Source organism: Euprymna scolopes, chromosome 46 (genome assembly GCF_053919585.1).
Source record: "Euprymna scolopes isolate OS-2025 chromosome 46, ASM5391958v1, whole genome shotgun sequence".
Taxonomy (NCBI): domain Eukaryota; kingdom Metazoa; phylum Mollusca; class Cephalopoda; order Sepiida; family Sepiolidae; genus Euprymna; species Euprymna scolopes.
In genome coordinates, this window is record NC_136527.1 from 119,861,724 (window position 1) to 119,881,291 (window position 19,568).

The window sequence follows — 19,568 nt, forward strand, 5'->3', positions numbered from 1 at the left end:
AAAACAAGGGGGGTTGTAAGCAAAAAAAATATATATATAAATATCGTTTATGAAAAATAAGTACACTGTTATAAAGTTCATTCTTCTCTTAATAATCGCTGAAAATTTCGTATTGATTCGATAATTACCTGATTTTTGGTAGATTTTTAAAAAGACGGTCCGTCAAAAAGTACTTACCTGCCCCCCCCCCCCTTCCCCAGTTTTGGCGGTGCCTAGTTTGAAGTTATTCCTGTCAAGTATGTGCTTCTTTTAACAAAATAAAAAGATCAACAGTTTGAATTTACTAGTTATTCTTGTCAAGTATGTGCTTCTTCTTTTAGGCACATAAAAAGATCTCTTTGAGTGACTGAAATGGTGCGTAATTTTCTAGCATATGCTACGATGCACTATCATAATAACAAAATGATATATTTTGCATAATTTGACTCGTTAGATTGGTTTCCGCCAAGCATTGGGATGGACACAAAGTAATTTTCAAAACAAACAATAAAAATTAATAAAAACCTCAAAGGACTGAACAATTTTTATTTGTTTTATTTTTTTTTCAACAACATTGTTTTCTTTTTTCAACAAGATGAATGTTATTATTGATGTTCACCATTTGGTCATTTGAAGCAGTAAGATTACCGTATGTTGCATCAGCGATTATCCCTGTTAAGAGCTTGTAGTTTGTTTTAAGACAGCAGATTGGTCGATATTGGTTAGCCATGTTGGTTGGTGTCCTCATTTTTGGGAATAGGTGATGCACTAGCTTCAGTAAGCAACTCAGGAAGCTCTTTATCACCACTAATGATACTATTGAATGCCGTGGCATTAAAGTGATGATAAAATGCGTTAAGTTTTTTCAGCCAGAAATTCGGTATGTGGTCTATTCCTGGGGTCTGGAAATTAATGTATTGATCTACCTTCCTGCAGACAGCTTCTTTGGTAATTTTTAAAGCGGGCATCTTTGTTTTCTCCTTGTTCTCATTTTGATGGTATTCATCCAATGTTTTTCTGTATGCATTTTATTGTCCTCGTGGGGAGCTCACCTTTATTTCTTCTCTAAGGAGGCTTTTATAGACAATTCTTGAGTTTGAAAGCAAAAAGTTTATCTTTTTTTGCTTCAAAGTTTTTGGTTTTGTTTCAGCTTGATGTTCTGACATCTTAGCTCTTAACTGCGCTGGGATTTGGAGGGAATAATAAGTTTTCAACTTATTCAACTTGTTGTTTAGTTTTTCCCCCTTGGTTTTGTTTTTATTTCATCTAAAGAAAAAACAAGAAATCAAAAAGTGAAAAAATTAATTTATTCTCTAGAAATGAGCAAGATTTTCAGATATTGTAAAAATAATGGGATTATTTGTTTATATTGAATGAAAAGATAAGAAAATATATAACCTAGCAGAAATAATGAAAAAAAATGGAATGATGACTGAATGGAGGAACAACGGAAGAAATAATAAGAGGAATGGAAAAAAAATGAAAAGATAAGTAAATGAATGAATTAAAAGACTAAGAAATTATTGTTTAAATGAAAAGATACATTTGCATAACAGAAGTTGTCATGAATAATTTACCATGAGTTTTTTATTTCTGTAATAAATCACCTCAAATGAAAAAGGGATTGATAGGTTATATTGTCAAACAAATAAATAAATGTTCTGACATCTTAGCTCTGGGTTTTGGAGGGAATAATAAGTTTTCAACTTATTCAACTTGTTATTTAGTTTTTCCCCCTGACAGGACAGAAATGCAGATATCCGGATAGTTTCCTTACAGAGTTTATCTATTCTCTGCTGGAGTTTTCGTTTCCAGGCTGGGTTATATGATTCAGTCTTCATGTTTCCTCTTGTACTCCTCTAATGTTGGGGAAGGAGTTTTACCTGAATAAATCATGCTGCCAATAATATTGTATGATTTATTTCAGTCAATGTTGCAAGGGCATCCTTGACTTTTGAGACAAGCGTCTTGAAGGCTTTATTCATATTACTTATTACCAGTCTGGATCGATCTTCAACATCCATACCTTCTGCCACTTCTATCCTGTTTGCCAGCTCTTCCTTTTCTGCCAACTGACCGCATCCAGTGTCACATGTTCAAGTGGCACATACTGTTGGCATGTTTTCCCAAATTTAAATTGTATTGAGACTGTTGGGAGTGATCTCTGGGGAGCTGTTGCATTATTTCATGGAGTGACACAAATATGCTTTCGATTTGCAGTCGGTGTGTTTTAAAACATGTCTTTTTCAATTGCTTTTCGGGGAAAATGTTGAACTGCAAACTTCACAGGATAGAGGCTTTTCACCAGTGCGTGAACATGTGTTTTTACATTAATTTTCTGGGAAAATGCTGTACCACACACTTGACATGAATAATGCTTCTCGTTCTTTTATTTTACTTTTGTAAGTTTGAAGAGATCAAGGTCTAACACTTGATTCTGTTAGAGTTTAAATTTATATCGGAGTGCTCTTTTAAGAATAGACACTGTTCCCTTTATGGCTGCTATCTGTATTTCCTTACAGCTTGGTTTTCCAGGGATTGCTTCTAAGTATTTTTGAAGGTTATTTGTTAGTAAACCAGTTGCTCCTGTCACAACTGGTGTAATGTTTATTTCTTTCAGAGACCATGTTGTTTTTAGATAATATCTTAGGTCCTAATATTTTGTTATCTTTTCCCGTTCTGTGACGTCGATAATGAGTGCAGTCCTTTCGTGCTTGTTCCATATTACTATATCTGGCTTGATGGCCTTGTTTTTTATGTATCTATACGTTTTTGTCGTAGAACACTGTCACTTTTCCATTTGATGTTATCGGTGGTGGTTCATGTTCCCAGATGTTCGACGACCTATCTAGTTGCATCTCTCCACAGATCTTCCAGTATAAGTATGTACATATTTTGTTGTGATGGGCAGTGTAATGACCATCGGCTAGAAGGATCTTGCATTCAGACATTAGGTGGCTTGGGCTTTCAAAGCTGAGTGACAGAATCTGCATTGGTTGGGGTTTTGTAGACCAGCCATTTTCTTAAATTCATTTGTGAGTAAGCCTTGGTTTTGTGCAGCTATAATTAATCGTTCTTCATCAAATGGAAATTTGTCACTTTTAAGCCATTGTAGTGAGGCCTCCTTATCAATGTAGCTCTGGTTCAGTTCTTCCATGAACCTGCCTGCTCTCTTATGTTGTTGCCATCCTTCTAGTCTTGTCTTCAGTTCCCTTTTAGTATACTCCTTTCTCTTCTTTCAGGCGATTAGGGTTGCTGGGTTATCATATTCTTCTATTGTGTTGTCCAGTGTGTTACCACTGAAATTTTCACCGAGCTTTGTAGTTGACGTCTGCTGGGGCAAACATTTGGTGTGATGTTCATTCACCATTTTTATTTTGGGGTCAGAAGAACATTTGATATATTGGCTTATGCTTACCACTAAAGCTCAGTATGTGTGGTTTATTTCAGTGAGGCCTAAATCATCTTCTCTCCGTGGTAAATACAGCTTGTCCATTCACTGATGTTTGTAAATGACTTCATGAAGGGTCAGCATTTTCTGAGTTTTTACATCAAGGCTATTGATGCAGTTTTGTGGCCAATTAATTATGCCAAATCCATAAGAGACAACGGTATTGCCAATTGATGATGGCAGTAATTTTGTTTTTTGCTGATAGTTCTGATGAGAGAATTTTTTTAAGTCGCTTGAAGTATTCTCCCTGCACTTTTTCTCTCATCTTTCCATGTTCAAGTGGCTCATTCTCTTCTACTCCCAGGTATTTATAGACAGCATCTTCTTCAAGGTCTTCAATAGAGCCATTGTCAAGATTAAGATGTTCTGATGCTGTCTTTTTTCCTTTCTTTATGGTGCAATTAGCGCCTTTGTCGAATCCAAATTCTATGCAGATGTCCTCTGTATAATTTTTAACAATGCCTATCAGAGAGACAAGTTGTTTCTCGAATTCTACATAGAGTTTCAAGTCGTCCATAAAGAGTAGATGCTTTACTCTTTTATTTTCTTCCTTCTTTCTGCCCATGCTGAGATTGTATCCAGCATCGGATCGTTTAAGTATCTTACTTAATGGATCCATTGTGAGGCAGAAAAGGAGCGGTGAGAGGCTGTCTCTTTGGAATATTCCTCGCTTGATCTTTATGTTTGGGGTCTGCATCCTTCCTTCCGTGGGCTGTAATGTAATTTGTTTTTGAAGGAATGATGTGTACATTGTACAACTCCAAACAGCGAAGTATCCAGGAATGAGGTATACTGTCAAAGGCCTTTTTGTAATCAATCCAGGCCATTGACAGATTTCTTTTTCCCCAGCATGAGTTCTCATATGTATAACTAACGCTGATTTTTTTAGAACAGGAATATCCACAAACTTCACAGGAATGTGGGTTTTCCCAGTGTGAGTTCTCATATCCGTAATGACGATTTTCGAGAACAGAAATATCCACAATCTTCACAAGATACTTGTTAGTTTGAAGAGATCAAGGCCATTTCTTTGTCGTCTCCTGAAGTCTTCTAATATGGTTCTGTTTACAAGGAGTTGATCTTTTGTGCCTAGCTTTTTCCTCGTACACCCCCTCTGCTCACTTTCAAGGTAATCACCAGCAATAGATTGGTCGTATGTTGCATCGGCAATTATCCTTGTTAGGAGCTTGTAGTTTGTTGTGAGGCAGCAGATTGGTCTATATTTGCTAGCCATGTGGGTGTCCTCATTTTGGGGAATAGGTGATGTACTGCTTATAGTAAGCCACTCAGGCGGCTCTTCATCTCCACTGATGATTCTATTGAATGCCTTGGCATAGTGATGATGAAATGCGCTTAGTTTTTTTCAACCAGAAATGTGGTATTTGGTCTATTCCTGGGGTCTTGAAGTTGCTGCATTGAGCTACCTTCCTGCAGACAACTTCCTTGGTAATTTTTAGAGCTGCCATCTTTTCTTTCTCCTTGTTCTCCTCTTTGATGGTATTTATCCAGTTGTTTTCTTTATGTACTTTATTGTCCTCATAGAGTTTTCAACTTCTTCTTGTGTTGGTGCGTAACTCACGTTTCTTTCATCTTTAATGAGGCTCCTATAGATAATTCTTGGGTTTGTCACAAAAAGTTTATCCTTTTTGCTTCAAAGTTTTTGGTTTTATTTTTTATTAGTGCAGCTAAGGCTTTTATCTCAGCCTGATGTTCTGCCAACTTTGCTCTTAGCTGTGCTTGGTTTTGGAGGGAATAAGAAGTTTTTAACTTATTCACCTTCTTATTTATTTTTTTGCCTGGGGTTTCACAGGATAGGAATGCATATATTTGGGCAGTTTCCTTTCGGAGTTTATCTATTTTCTTTCTTTATGGTGCACTTAGCGCATTTGTCGAATCCAAATTCTATGCAGATGTCCTCTGTATAATTTTTGACAATGCCTATCAGAGAGACAAGTTGTTTCTCGGATTCTACATAGAGTTTCAAGTCGTCCATAAAAAGTAGATGGTTTACTCCTTTATTTTCTTCCTTCTTTCTGCCAATGCTGAAATTTTATCCAGCATTGGATCGCTTAACTAGATTACATAGTGGATCCATAGTGAGGCAGAAAAGGAGCGGTGAGAGGCTGTCTCCCTGGAATATTCATCGCTTGATCTTTATGTTTGGGGTCTGTATCCTTCCTTCCGTGTGCTGTAATGTAATTGATGTGCACCATCTGGCCATTTGTTTTTGAAGGAATGATGTAATACCAGTGTGCACATTGTACAACTCCAAACAGCGAAGTATCCAGAATGTCAAAGGTCCTTTTGTAATCAACCCAGGCCATTGACAGATTTCTTTGTCATTGAGCTACCTTCCTGCAGACAGCCTCCTTGGAAATTTTTAGAGCTGACATCTTTACTCCTTTAACGAGGCTCCTATAGACAATTTTGGGTTTGTTGCAAACAGGTTATTTATCCTTTTTGCTTCGAAGTTTTTTTGTTTTATTTTTTATTTGTGCAGCTAAGGCTTTTATCTCAGCCTGATGTTCTGCCAACTTATCTCTTAGCTGAGCTTGGTCTTGGAGGGAATAATAAGTTTTCAACTTATTCACCTTCTTATTTAGTTTTTTGCCTGGGGTTTCACATGATAGGAATGCATATATTTGGGCAGTTTCCTTTCGGAGTCTATTTTCTGCTGGAGTTTATGTTGAAGTGTGAGTTCTGATATGTTGCACTAAATTTGATTTACGTTTCCAGCCTGGGTTATATAATTCAGCCTTCATGTTTTCTCTTTTACTCTCCTGGTGTTTGGGTAAGAGTTTTAATTGGATAAACCATGCTGCCCCGTATGTTGTATGATTTATTTCACTCAATAGTGTTTTAATCGGAGTGATTCTTTCCAGGGCATCGTTGACTTTTAAAACAAGCACCTTGAAGGCTTTATTCATACTAATTTTTATCAGTCTGGGCCGATCTTCAGCACCTAGACATCGTGCTATTTCTATTCTGTTTGCCAGCTCTTCCTCTAGTTCCAACTGGTCCGCGTCAAATGTCACATGTTGAGGTGGGACATACTGTTGGTATGTCTGCCCATGTTTAAATTGTGTTGGGTCTGTTGGGAGTGATTCCTGAGAAGATGTTGCATTATTTGATGGAGTGGCATGTCGGGTATATTTCTGCTTTGGTTTTGATAGACATCTAAGCTTTGGACTTTTTGGTACTGTCTCAGGGAGCTGTGCCAGCTGAGAATTTGTTGTAGTGTCCTCTTGTTTGGTTTGGCAGGTTTTGGGTATAGGGAGGGGATTGCTGATTGGGCAAATATTGTTTTTAGCCATTTCATGGACATCTTTTTTAGCTGGGATATTTGCTCACCAGAAAAAACCTCGTTTCTCAGAAAATTAGATTTCTGGCATGTTAACTTTTCCTTCTCAATCCACTTCTTGTTTGGGCAGTGGTGCTTAAAAATCTTTTGCCATTCCTTACAACTGTCTGTGAGTTTTTGGTATTTTATTTTTGTGTATTCCATTGACCAAATCAATGTCCATTTTTCCTCCCTATTCCACTGTGTTTGGGCAAATTCAACAGTGTTAGATTTGGTAAAATCACTTGCTGCTTCACTAAAAGCTTTCTTCTCAATTGACTCTCTAACATCTTTTGGGAGATATTTATGTATTTGCGATACAATTGAAAGTAAGTTCTTAGTTGTGGTTCTTGTTTTTTTTTCTTTTGAGCCTCGAATACTGTGTTTCTTTTCCCATTTCTCATATCTGGAGTATGCAAAACAACGAAGAATAATTTTTTTCTCAAGAAACCACTTGACTTGGTTATAGTGTCTTTTCTTAGTGGTTCTTGTTTGGTTTTGCCGGGTTCCAGGACTAGAATTTTACTGGTCTGGTGGAATGTCCAGCTTAGTGTTTTCAATTGTGGAAACATCACAAGAAGAAGGTGCACCGTTATTTTCCTCATATGGCTCAGTGCCTAGCCATGCTGAGGGATCTTTTTATCCTGATATTTGAGAACAGGAATATCCACACACGTCACAACAATGTGGCCTTTCCTCAGTGTGAGTTGTCATGATTCACTAACATTGGTTTTTCACAGCATAGTTTTTACCCAGTTTGATTTTTTAAAAAGAATTTGCACACAATTTTGTCAGACTGAATTCTCATATGTGTTACTAACGTATATTTACGAACGTTTATTTTTCAGAAGAATAATTCATGAACACTTCACAAGAACAGTTTTTTCATGTCATCTGGTAGTTCATGTTCCCAGATGTTCGACGACCTATCTAGTTGCGTCTCTCCACAGACTTTCCAATGTAAGTATCTACATACTTTGTTGTGGCGAGCAGTATAATGACCATCGGCTAGAAGGATCTTGCATCCAGACATTAGGTGGCTTTCAACAGCTGAGTGACAGAATCTGCATTGGTCGGTTTTTTCTAAAATCCATTTGTGAGTAAGACTTGGTCTTGTGAAGCTATAATTAATCGTTCTTCATCAAATGGAAATTCATCATTTTAAGTCATTGTACTGAGGCCTCCTTGTGAATGTAGCTCTGGTTCAGTTCTTCCATGAACCTGCCTGTTGTTGCCATCCTTCTAGTTTTGTCTTCAGTTCCCTTTTTTTTATACTTCTTCTCTTCTTTCGGGCGATTAGGGTTGCTGGGTTGTCATATTCTTCTATTGTGTTGTCCAGTGTGTTATCACTAAAATTTTCACCAAGCTTTATAGTTGAAGTCTGCTGGGGCAAACATTTGAGTCAATGCTATTGATGCAGTTTTGTGGTCAATTGATTATTATTATTTTTTTATTTTACTTTTGTTAGGTTGAAAAGATTAAGGGCTCTCTCCTGGGGCGAACACGTGATTTTATTACAATTTAAATTTATATCTGAGAGCTCTTAAGAATAGACACTGTTCTTTTTTGACTGCTATTTGTATTTCTCTACAAGTTGGTTTTCCAGGGATTGCTTCTAAGTATTTCCGAAGATTCTTTTTTATTAAACCAGTTGCTTCTATCACAACTAATATGTTTATTTTAGATCATTTTTTGAGATCCTGATATTTTGTTATCTTTTCCCGTTCAGCTCTATTAAGGACAAAGTTTCTTGAGACTCTTTCACCTGTCTGGATTCTGCAGCAACGTTGTGGCGTGATATGTAAAACATAAATTGGTACTTTATAACAATAGGTATGTAGAATTCTAACTCGCCAGTGTTGATCGCTTCAATTATTTACAAATTCACCAGGTCCTGGATATGACCATAAACTGTATCCAAACGTGGGGCTTTGTGAAGTGTGAAGCCACCATTTAATTGCTATTGCTACCAGGTCCACTCTGATCTGGAGTGGTAGTACCTGTTAGGGTCCCAATTATGAGTTAAATAAAAACCGACATTAAATAAACAAATATATTCTAGGAAAAAAATGTCACTGGATTTGGCATGAAATAACCTGATATAGTGTTGATATGTCATAAAACAAAATGAACCAACAAATTCACCAATCGTCACAATATCAACAAATGTATCTTTCTTTTCCTTTTTCTGTGCTTATTTCTTGGTACTAAGCTTATCATTAACTAACCCTGACATTTCTTTTACTTTATTTTGTGTAGAATAAAAAAAAACCATTTCGCTACCACATTTGCAGCGAAATGTTAGCATAAATAAAATCACTGGTGACAACCCATGATGTTTTTTCTAATGAAGTTAGCTCTATTTTCCTGTTCAGCTCTATTAAGGACAAAGTCGTTTGGAACTGTGACGTCGATAATGAGTGCAGCTCTATTAAGGACAAAGTGTGACGTCGATAATCAGTCTTTTGAGCTTGTTCCGTATTTATCTAGCTTGATGGCCTTGTATTTTATGTATCTGCCAATCTGTATGTCTTTGTAGAACACTGTAATTTTTCTGTTTTATGTTATCGGTGGTGGTTCATGTTTCCAGATGTTCCACGACTTGTCAAGTTGCATCTCTCCAAAGACTTTCCTATGGAGGTACTTAAATACTTTGTAATGCTGGGTATGGGCCATTAGTAATGTAGGACATCAGGTTCTTCTTCATAAGCCCTGTGGCACATATAATAACGGGTGTTATTGATATCTCCTTAAGATTCCAGTTTCTTTTCATATCATACATGAGACCTTGGTATTTGGTCTGTTTCTCTCTTTCAGCTCTGTTCAGACCGCCATCAGTAGGGGCACTCACTTCAATCAAGGTTGCAATTCTCTTTGACTTATTCCATATAACTATGTCAGATTTCACAGCAGCATTTTCAAGGTAGGTGGCTGTAGGGATTACATGGTCGTAATGTATGGTATATAAATCATTTCCAACTGATACTTTTCCTTTTTTGTTTTATTTTACTCCAGTGTGAGTTCGTATATGTTGATTTTTCAGAAAAAGAATGTCCACACACTTGACAAGAATGTGGTTTTTCCCCAGTGTGAGTTCTCATATGGCTCACAAAATTTAATTTTTTAGAAGAAGAATATCCACAAACTTCACAAGAATGTAGCTTTTTCCTTTTTTTTATTTATTTTACTTCAGTAAGTATTAAGAGATCAAGGGGCTCCCTCGTGGAGCTAACACTTGATTCTGTTATGATTTAAATTTATATCCGAGGGCTCTTTTAAGAATAGATGTTGTTCCCTTTATGGCTGCTATTTGTATTTCGTTACAGCTTGGTCTTCCAGGGATTGCTTCTAAGTATTTAGGAAGATTCTTTTTTATTAACCCAGTTGCTCCTATCACAACTGGTATAATGTTTATTTCTTTCAGAGACCATGTCGTTTTTAGATCATTTCCCCCAGTGTGAGTTCTTATATGATCGATTAATGATGATTTATTAGAACAAGAATGTGGCGTGTCCCTTTCTGTTTTATTTTACTTTAGTTGAAGTTCTCAGAAATCAAGGGGCCCACAACCAGGGGCTAACAATTGAACTCTATATGAGATACATTGATATTCAAATGTTCCATTTAAGTTCTTTATCTCTCAAACACTGAGTTAGTAAAGAATTGAGAACATAGTTTTCCTCTCCCCAATGAACCATTTTTATACGTTGTAGTATATCTTTCATGTTGGTCACTTGGTCTTACTGGATTCCAGGACAAGAATTTATCTAGTCTGGTGAAATATCCAGCTTTGTGCTATTACTTGAGGTAATATCACTTGGAGAAGGTGCACCATTCCTCGGAAAAGCTCTGTGGAAAAGTATCCTCATGACAGATTGTTCTGACAAACCCCTGTACAGAGAGAGACCTTAGACACTCGAGGACAGTGTCTAGTAGGCATTCAAGTTTTCCCAGTGTGGTTCTGATATGTTGCACTAAATTCGCTTTATCAGAAAAAGAATATTCACACACTTGACAAGTATGTGGCTTTTCCCCAGTGTGAGTTCTGATATGTCTCGCTAAATCTGATTTTGAAGTGGAAGAATATTTACAAACTTGACAAGCATATGGCTTTTCTTTTTTTAAATTTTTTTTATTTTTCTTCCTTTGAAGATTGTAATGCTGGGTATGGGGCAGCCAGACCAGCTGCCAACATTGCCCCGCTTTTTTATTGAAACCAACCGAGAGATCTTTTTAGTATCCTCTTGTTCCCTTATGTCTTCTCATATGTTGCACTAAGGTTGATTTGTGAGAAAAAAATGATCCACAAACTTCACAAGAATATGGCTTTTCCCCAGTGTGAGTTCTCACATGCCTCACTAAGTCTGTTTTTTGAGAACAAGAATATCCACACACTTTACAAGAATGTGGCTTTTCCCCAGTATGAGTTTTCATATGTTTCACTAAATTCGATTTTTCAGAACAAGAATATTTACACACTTGACAAGAATGTGGCTTTTCCCCAGAATGAGTTTTCATATGTCTCACTAAACTCGATTTTTCAGAACAAGAATATCCACACACTTGACAAGAATGTGGCTTTTCCCCAGTATGAGTCCTAATATGGGTCATTAATGCTGATTTTTTAGCAGAAGAATATTCACACACTTGACAAGAAAATGGTTTTTCCCCAGTATGAGTCCTTATATGGTTCACTAACGTTGATTTCTTAGCAGAAGAATATCCACATACTTGGCACGAATATGGTTTTTCCCCAGTGTGGGTTCTCATATGGCTCACTAACGTTGATTTGTGAGAAAAAGATGATCCACACACTTTACAAGAATATGCCTTTTCCCCAGTATGAGTTTTCATATGGCTCACTAAACTCGATTTTTGAGAGCAAGAATATCCACACACTTGACAAGAATGTGGTTCATATGTCTCACTAAACTCGATTTTTCAGAACAAGAATATCCACACACTTGACAAGAATATGGTTTTTCCCCAGAGTGAGTTTTCACATGGCTCACTAAATTCGATTTTTGAGAGCAAGAATATTCACACACTTGACAAGAATATGGCTTTTCCCCAGTATGAGTTCTCATATGGTTCCCTAAATTCGATTTTTTAGCAGAATATCCACAGACTTTACAAGAATGTTGCTTTTCCCCAGTGTGAGTTCTCATATTGGACACTAACGTTTATCATACACAAGAATATCCAAACACTTTAGTTTTACTCAATCGTATATGAAAAACGATTATATCCACACACACACACGTTCTGTTTTCTTTCAATTATCTTAGTAATTTGTTCAAGTTGAGGAGGCAAACATCTATTATTTTATATATTTCACCATTTACTTTTCTAAAATGTATTTTTAGAGTCATTGTATTGTCCGGTAAATAATACATTTTCTCACAGATATCGCTGCAGTGTTCTAAATAAAGTAATAAACTGTTTCTTTATTTGAAGTTTCCGATATTAAAGAAAATATGGATTTGTTCTGATTCGATTTGATTCGTGTTTTCGTTTTCATCACTGTTTAGCAAAATTCATTAAATTCTGTTGTTTAGGTGTCCTGGAGTGTTCCAAACAAAATGCATTAAATAGTATTGTCAGGTAAATAATAAATTTTCTCGCAGATGTCGCTGTAGTATTCCAAATAAAGTAATAACTGTTTACAGCTTAATCTTTGAAGATCGTGATCCTCCATTAAAATTGAAATAGGGTTCAATCAGGAACATCTGTAAAAAATAATGAAGTTCAATATTTTTAGTATTTACATTCATAAATTAGTATTCCGTTTGTTTTTTGTTGTCAATATTATTAGATTGAACCCACGACATCTAGATTTATTTCATCTAATAATAATTCATATAAGACACATTAAAATAATAACCGGATATTTTCTAACTTGACAAAGAGTAAGTCGATGCAAGTGTTGTCTGAGTTATTATCTAGTTGAAATATTATTTATTGTTTTGTTATGATTTTCATGAGTGAGAAGAGATATATTCATATATACAATACTACAATATATATATATACATGTATCTTAATGTAACAATGAAAGTAAATTACCATATGTCCATCCAAAAAGTGATCCTCCATTAAAATTGAAATAGGGTTCAATCAGGAACATCTGTAAAAATAATGAAGTTCAATATATATAGTATTTGCATTCACATATAAGTATTCAGTTTGTTTATTGTTGTTAATGTTATTAGATTGAACCCTCGACATCTAGATTTATTTAATAAAAAAAAATCATATAAGTCTCATCACAAAAATGATTTTGCACACAAAGTAACACAGACTAAGTCGATACAATTGTTACTAAAGTTATTATCTTTTATTAAAATATTATTTATTGTTTTATGATTTTCATCATAATGAGAAGAAATATATTCCGTTTGTTTATTGTTGTCAATATTATTAGATTGAACCACATTTATTTCATCTACAAAATCCAATGAGAAGAAATTTTTTTATCCATACATTCTATTTTTTTAAAAAAGGAGACATCCACTTATTAAGAATAATGGTATTATTTAGAAAGCTATTCTTAACATGAGAAACGGGGCCTTTGTTAACTAATTTGTACTTTCTGCTAACAATTGAAATAAATTTTTAGAAAAAAACAAAAAAGTGATAAAAAAAAATCAAACATATAACCAATGATCGTTATCAAAGTCAACATAAGTAACTCTTTTACCTAGTTGGATCAGCTTGTCTTGTGTTCTAACTTATTTTGAAGCGTTTACTTACAACAAATCGTACCCAGTTTTAGGTTAGAATAAGAAAAATTGCTTGATATGTAATAGCAATCTTAGAAGTCCCGATAATCAGAATTAAGATATAGAAGAATCATTACAATCCAACGACATTCGACTTTTGCAATGACGAATACCTGAGACTGAATATAATACATAAAATGTCACAAGGTGTTTGGTCCTGTCTTGAGTGTCCTTGTAAGCAGATTCCAGCTCTCCCAACGACGATTAAAGACGCTACCAGAAACAAACAGCAGAAAACAGGTATGTCGTTACGTGTATTATGTTCTGCTATAAGTCACAAACACAAATAGTTCAAAAACACACGTTACACCCATCTAATGCAGCATAGTTTTTCCCCCTAAATGTTCAAAATGTACTTTTTTTAGGCTTTTATATTTCAACAACTCGAAAAAGATACGCAATGAAGGAATTTAAAAAATAATAAATATTTTAGATTTTAAATAGATCACTTTCCTCTATAAATTATGAATTTAAAAAATAATAAATATTTTAGATTTTAAATAGATCACTTTCCTCTATAAATTATGAATTTAAAAAATAATAAATATTTTAGATTTTAAATAGATCACTTTCCTCTATAAATTATGAATTTAAAAAATAATAAATATTTTAGATTTTAAATAGATCACTTTCCTCTATAAATTATGAATTTAAAAAATAATAAATATTTTAGATTTTAAATAGATCACTTTCCTCTATAAATTATGAATTTAAAAAATAATAAATATTTTAGATTTTAAATAGATCACTTTCCTCTATAAATTATGAATTTAAAAAATAATAAATATTTTAGATTTTAAATAGATCACTTTCCTCTATAAATTATGAATTTAAAAAATAATAAATATTTTAGATTTTAAATAGATCACTTTCCTCTATAAATTATGAATTTAAAAAATAATAAATATTTTAGATTTTAAATAGATCACTTTCCTCTATAAATTATGAATTTAAAAAATAATAAATATTTTAGATTTTAAATAGATCACTTTCCTCTATAAATTATGAATTTAAAAAATAATAAATATTTTAGATTTTAAATAGATCACTTTCCTCTATAAATTATGAATTTAAAAAATAATAAATATTTTAGATTTTAAATAGATCACTTTCCTCTATAAATTATGAATTTAAAAAATAATAAATATTTTAGATTTTAAATAGATCACTTTCCTCTATAAATTATGAATTTAAAAAATAATAAATATTTTAGATTTTAAATAGATCACTTTCCTCTATAAATTATGAATTTAAAAAATAATAAATATTTTAGATTTTAAATAGATCACTTTCCTCTATAAATTATGAATTTAAAAAATAATAAATATTTTAGATTTTAAATAGATCACTTTCCTCTATAAATTATGAATTTAAAAAATAATAAATATTTTAGATTTTAAATAGATCACTTTCCTCTATAAATTATGAATTTAAAAAATAATAAATATTTTAGATTTTAAATAGATCACTTTCTTCTATAAATTATGAATTTAAAAAATAATAAATATTTTAGATTTTAAATAGATCACTTTCCTCTATAAATTATGAATTTAAAAAATAATAAATATTTTAGATTTTAAATAGATCACTTTCCTCTATAAATTATGAATTTAAAAAATAATAAATATTTTAGATTTTAAATAGATCACTTTCCTCTATAAATTATGAATTTAAAAAATAATAAATATTTAAGATTTTAAATAGATCACTTTCCTCTATAAATTATGAATTTAAAAAATAATAAATATTTTAGATTTTAAATAGATCACTTTCCTCTATAAATTATGAATTTAAAAAATAATAAATATTTTAGATTTTAAATAGATCACTTTCCTCTATAAATTAACGTTGATTTCTTAGCAGAAGAATATCCACATACTTGGCACGAATATGGTTTTTCCCCAGTGTGAGTTCTCATATGGCTCACTAACGTTGATTTGTGAGAAAAAGATGATCCACACACTTTACAAGAATATGCCTTTTCCCCAGTATGAGTTTTCATATGGCTCACTAAACTCGATTTTTGAGAGCAAGAATATCCACACACTTGACAAGAATGTGGTTCATATGTCTCACTAAACTCGATTTTTCAGAACAAGAATATCCACACACTTGACAAGAATATGGTTTTTCCCCAGAGTGAGTTTTCACATGGCTCACTAAATTCGATTTTTGAGAGCAAGAATATTCACACACTTGACAAGAATATGGCTTTTCCCCAGTATGAGTTCTCATATGGTTCCCTAAATTCGATTTTTTAGCAGAATATCCACAGACTTTACAAGAATGTTGCTTTTCCCCAGTGTGAGTTCTCATATTGGACACTAACGTTTATCATACACAAGAATATCCAAACACTTTAGTTTTACTCAATCGTATATGAAAAACGATTATATCCACACACACACACGTTCTGTTTTCTTTCAATTATCTTAGTAATTTGTTCAAGTTGAGGAGGCAAACATCTATTATTTTATATATTTCACCATTTACTTTTCTAAAATGTATTTTTAGAGTCATTGTATTGTCCGGTAAATAATACATTTTCTCACAGATATCGCTGCAGTGTTCTAAATAAAGTAATAAACTGTTTCTTTATTTGAAGTTTCCGATATTAAAGAAAATATGGATTTGTTCTGATTCGATTTGATTCGTGTTTTCGTTTTCATCACTGTTTAGCAAAATTCATTAAATTCTGTTGTTTAGGTGTCCTGGAGTGTTCCAAACAAAATGCATTAAATAGTATTGTCAGGTAAATAATAAATTTTCTCGCAGATGTCGCTGTAGTATTCCAAATAAAGTAATAACTGTTTACAGCTTAATCTTTGAAGATCGTGATCCTCCATTAAAATTGAAATAGGGTTCAATCAGGAACATCTGTAAAAAATAATGAAGTTCAATATTTTTAGTATTTACATTCATAAATTAGTATTCCGTTTGTTTTTTGTTGTCAATATTATTAGATTGAACCCACGACATCTAGATTTATTTCATCTAATAATAATTCATATAAGACACATTAAAATAATAACCGGATATTTTCTAACTTGACAAAGAGTAAGTCGATGCAAGTGTTGTCTGAGTTATTATCTAGTTGAAATATTATTTATTGTTTTGTTATGATTTTCATGAGTGAGAAGAGATATATTCATATATACAATACTACAATATATATATATACATGTATCTTAATGTAACAATGAAAGTAAATTACCATATGTCCATCCAAAAAGTGATCCTCCATTAAAATTGAAATAGGGTTCAATCAGGAACATCTGTAAAAATAATGAAGTTCAATATATATAGTATTTGCATTCACATATAAGTATTCAGTTTGTTTATTGTTGTTAATGTTATTAGATTGAACCCTCGACATCTAGATTTATTTAATAAAAAAAAATCATATAAGTCTCATCACAAAAATGATTTTGCACACAAAGTAACACAGACTAAGTCGATACAATTGTTACTAAAGTTATTATCTTTTATTAAAATATTATTTATTGTTTTATGATTTTCATCATAATGAGAAGAAATATATTCCGTTTGTTTATTGTTGTCAATATTATTAGATTGAACCACATTTATTTCATCTACAAAATCCAATGAGAAGAAATTTTTTTATCCATACATTCTATTTTTTTAAAAAAGGAGACATCCACTTATTAAGAATAATGGTATTATTTAGAAAGCTATTCTTAACATGAGAAACGGGGCCTTTGTTAACTAATTTGTACTTTCTGCTAACAATTGAAATAAATTTTTAGAAAAAAACAAAAAAGTGATAAAAAAAAATCAAACATATAACCAATGATCGTTATCAAAGTCAACATAAGTAACTCTTTTACCTAGTTGGATCAGCTTGTCTTGTGTTCTAACTTATTTTGAAGCGTTTACTTACAACAAATCGTACCCAGTTTTAGGTTAGAATAAGAAAAATTGCTTGATATGTAATAGCAATCTTAGAAGTCCCGATAATCAGAATTAAGATATAGAAGAATCATTACAATCCAACGACATTCGACTTTTGCAATGACGAATACCTGAGACTGAATATAATACATAAAATGTCACAAGGTGTTTGGTCCTGTCTTGAGTGTCCTTGTAAGCAGATTCCAGCTCTCCCAACGACGATTAAAGACGCTACCAGAAACAAACAGCAGAAAACAGGTATGTCGTTACGTGTATTATGTTCTGCTATAAGTCACAAACACAAATAGTTCAAAAACACACGTTACACCCATCTAATGCAGCATAGTTTTTCCCCCTAAATGTTCAAAATGTACTTTTTTTAGGCTTTTATATTTCAACAACTCGAAAAAGATACGCAATGAAGGAATTTAAAAAATAATAAATATTTTAGATTTTAAATAGATCACTTTCCTCTATAAATTATGAATTTAAAAAATAATAAATATTTTAGATTTTAAATAGATCACTTTCCTCTATAAATTATGAATTTAAAAAATAATAAATATTTTAGATTTTAAATAGATCACTTTCCTCTATAAATTATGAATTTAAAAAATAATAAATATTTTAGATTTTAAATAGATCACTTTCCTCTATAAATTATGAATTTAAAAAATAATAAATATTTTAGATTTTAAATAGATCACTTTCCTCTATAAATTATGAATTTAAAAAATAATAAATATTTTAGATTTTAAATAGATCACTTTCCTCTATAAATTATGAATTTAAAAAATAATAAATATTTTAGATTTTAAATAGATCACTTTCCTCTATAAATTATGAATTTAAAAAATAATAAATATTTTAGATTTTAAATAGATCACTTTCCTCTATAAATTATGAATTTAAAAAATAATAAATATTTTAGATTTTAAATAGATCACTTTCCTCTATAAATTATGAATTTAAAAAATAATAAATATTTTAGATTTTAAATAGATCACTTTCCTCTATAAATTATGAATTTAAAAAATAATAAATATTTTAGATTTTAAATAGATCACTTTCCTCTATAAATTATGAATTTAAAAAATAATAAATATTTTAGATTTTAAATAGATCACTTTCCTCTATAAATTATGAATTTAAAAAATAATAAATATTTTAGATTTTAAATAGATCACTTTCCTCTATAAATTATGAATTTAAAAAATAATAAATATTTTAGATTTTAAATAGATCACTTTCCTCTATAAATTATGAATTTAAAAAATAATAAATATTTAAGATTTTAAATAGATCACTTTCCTCTATAAATTATGAATTTAAAAAATAATAAATATTTTAGATTTTAAATAGATCACTTTCCTCTATAAATTATGAATTTAAAAAATAATAAATATTTTAGATTTTAAATAGATCACTTTCCTCTATAAATTAACGTTGATTTCTTAGCAGAAGAATATCCACATACTTGGCACGAATATGGTTTTTCCCCAGTGTGAGTTCTCATATGGCTCACTAACGTTGATTTGTGAGAAAAAGATGATCCACACACTTTACAAGAATATGCCTTTTCCCCAGTATGAGTTTTCATATGGCTCACTAAACTCGATTTTTGAGAGCAAGAATATCCACACACTTGACAAGAATGTGGTTTTTCCCCAGAATGAGTTTTCATATGTCTCACTAAACTCGATTTTTCAGAACAAGAATATCCACACACTTGACAAGAATATGGTTTTTCCCCAGAGTGAGTTTTCACATGGCTCACTAAATTCGATTTTTGAGAGCAAGAATATTCACACACTTGACAAGAATATGGCTTTTCCCCAGTATGAGTTCTCATATGGTTCCCTAAATTCGATTTTTTAGCAGAATATCCACAGACTTTACAAGAATGTTGCTTTTCCCCAGTGTGAGTTCTCATATTGGGCACTAACGTTTATCATACACAAGAATATCCAAACACTTTAGTTTTACTCAATCGTATATGAAAAACGATTATATCCACACACACACACGTTCTGTTTTCTTTCAATTATCTTAGTAATTTGTTCAAGTTGAGGAGGCAAACATCTATTATTTTATATATTTCACC

General features: G+C 32.1%; 1 long non-coding RNA gene across 1 annotated transcript; it reads right to left on the minus strand.

The window, feature by feature from the left end:
* Positions 1–234: 234 nt before the first annotated feature.
* On the minus strand, positions 235–12,955 carry LOC145271098 (uncharacterized). Its single transcript, XR_013865690.1, has 3 exons — positions 12,837–12,955; positions 12,109–12,499; positions 235–1,245 (listed from the first exon to the last, which is right to left on the minus strand). It is a non-coding gene; the product is annotated as an uncharacterized LOC145271098 (long non-coding RNA).
* Positions 12,956–19,568: the final 6,613 nt, after the last annotated feature.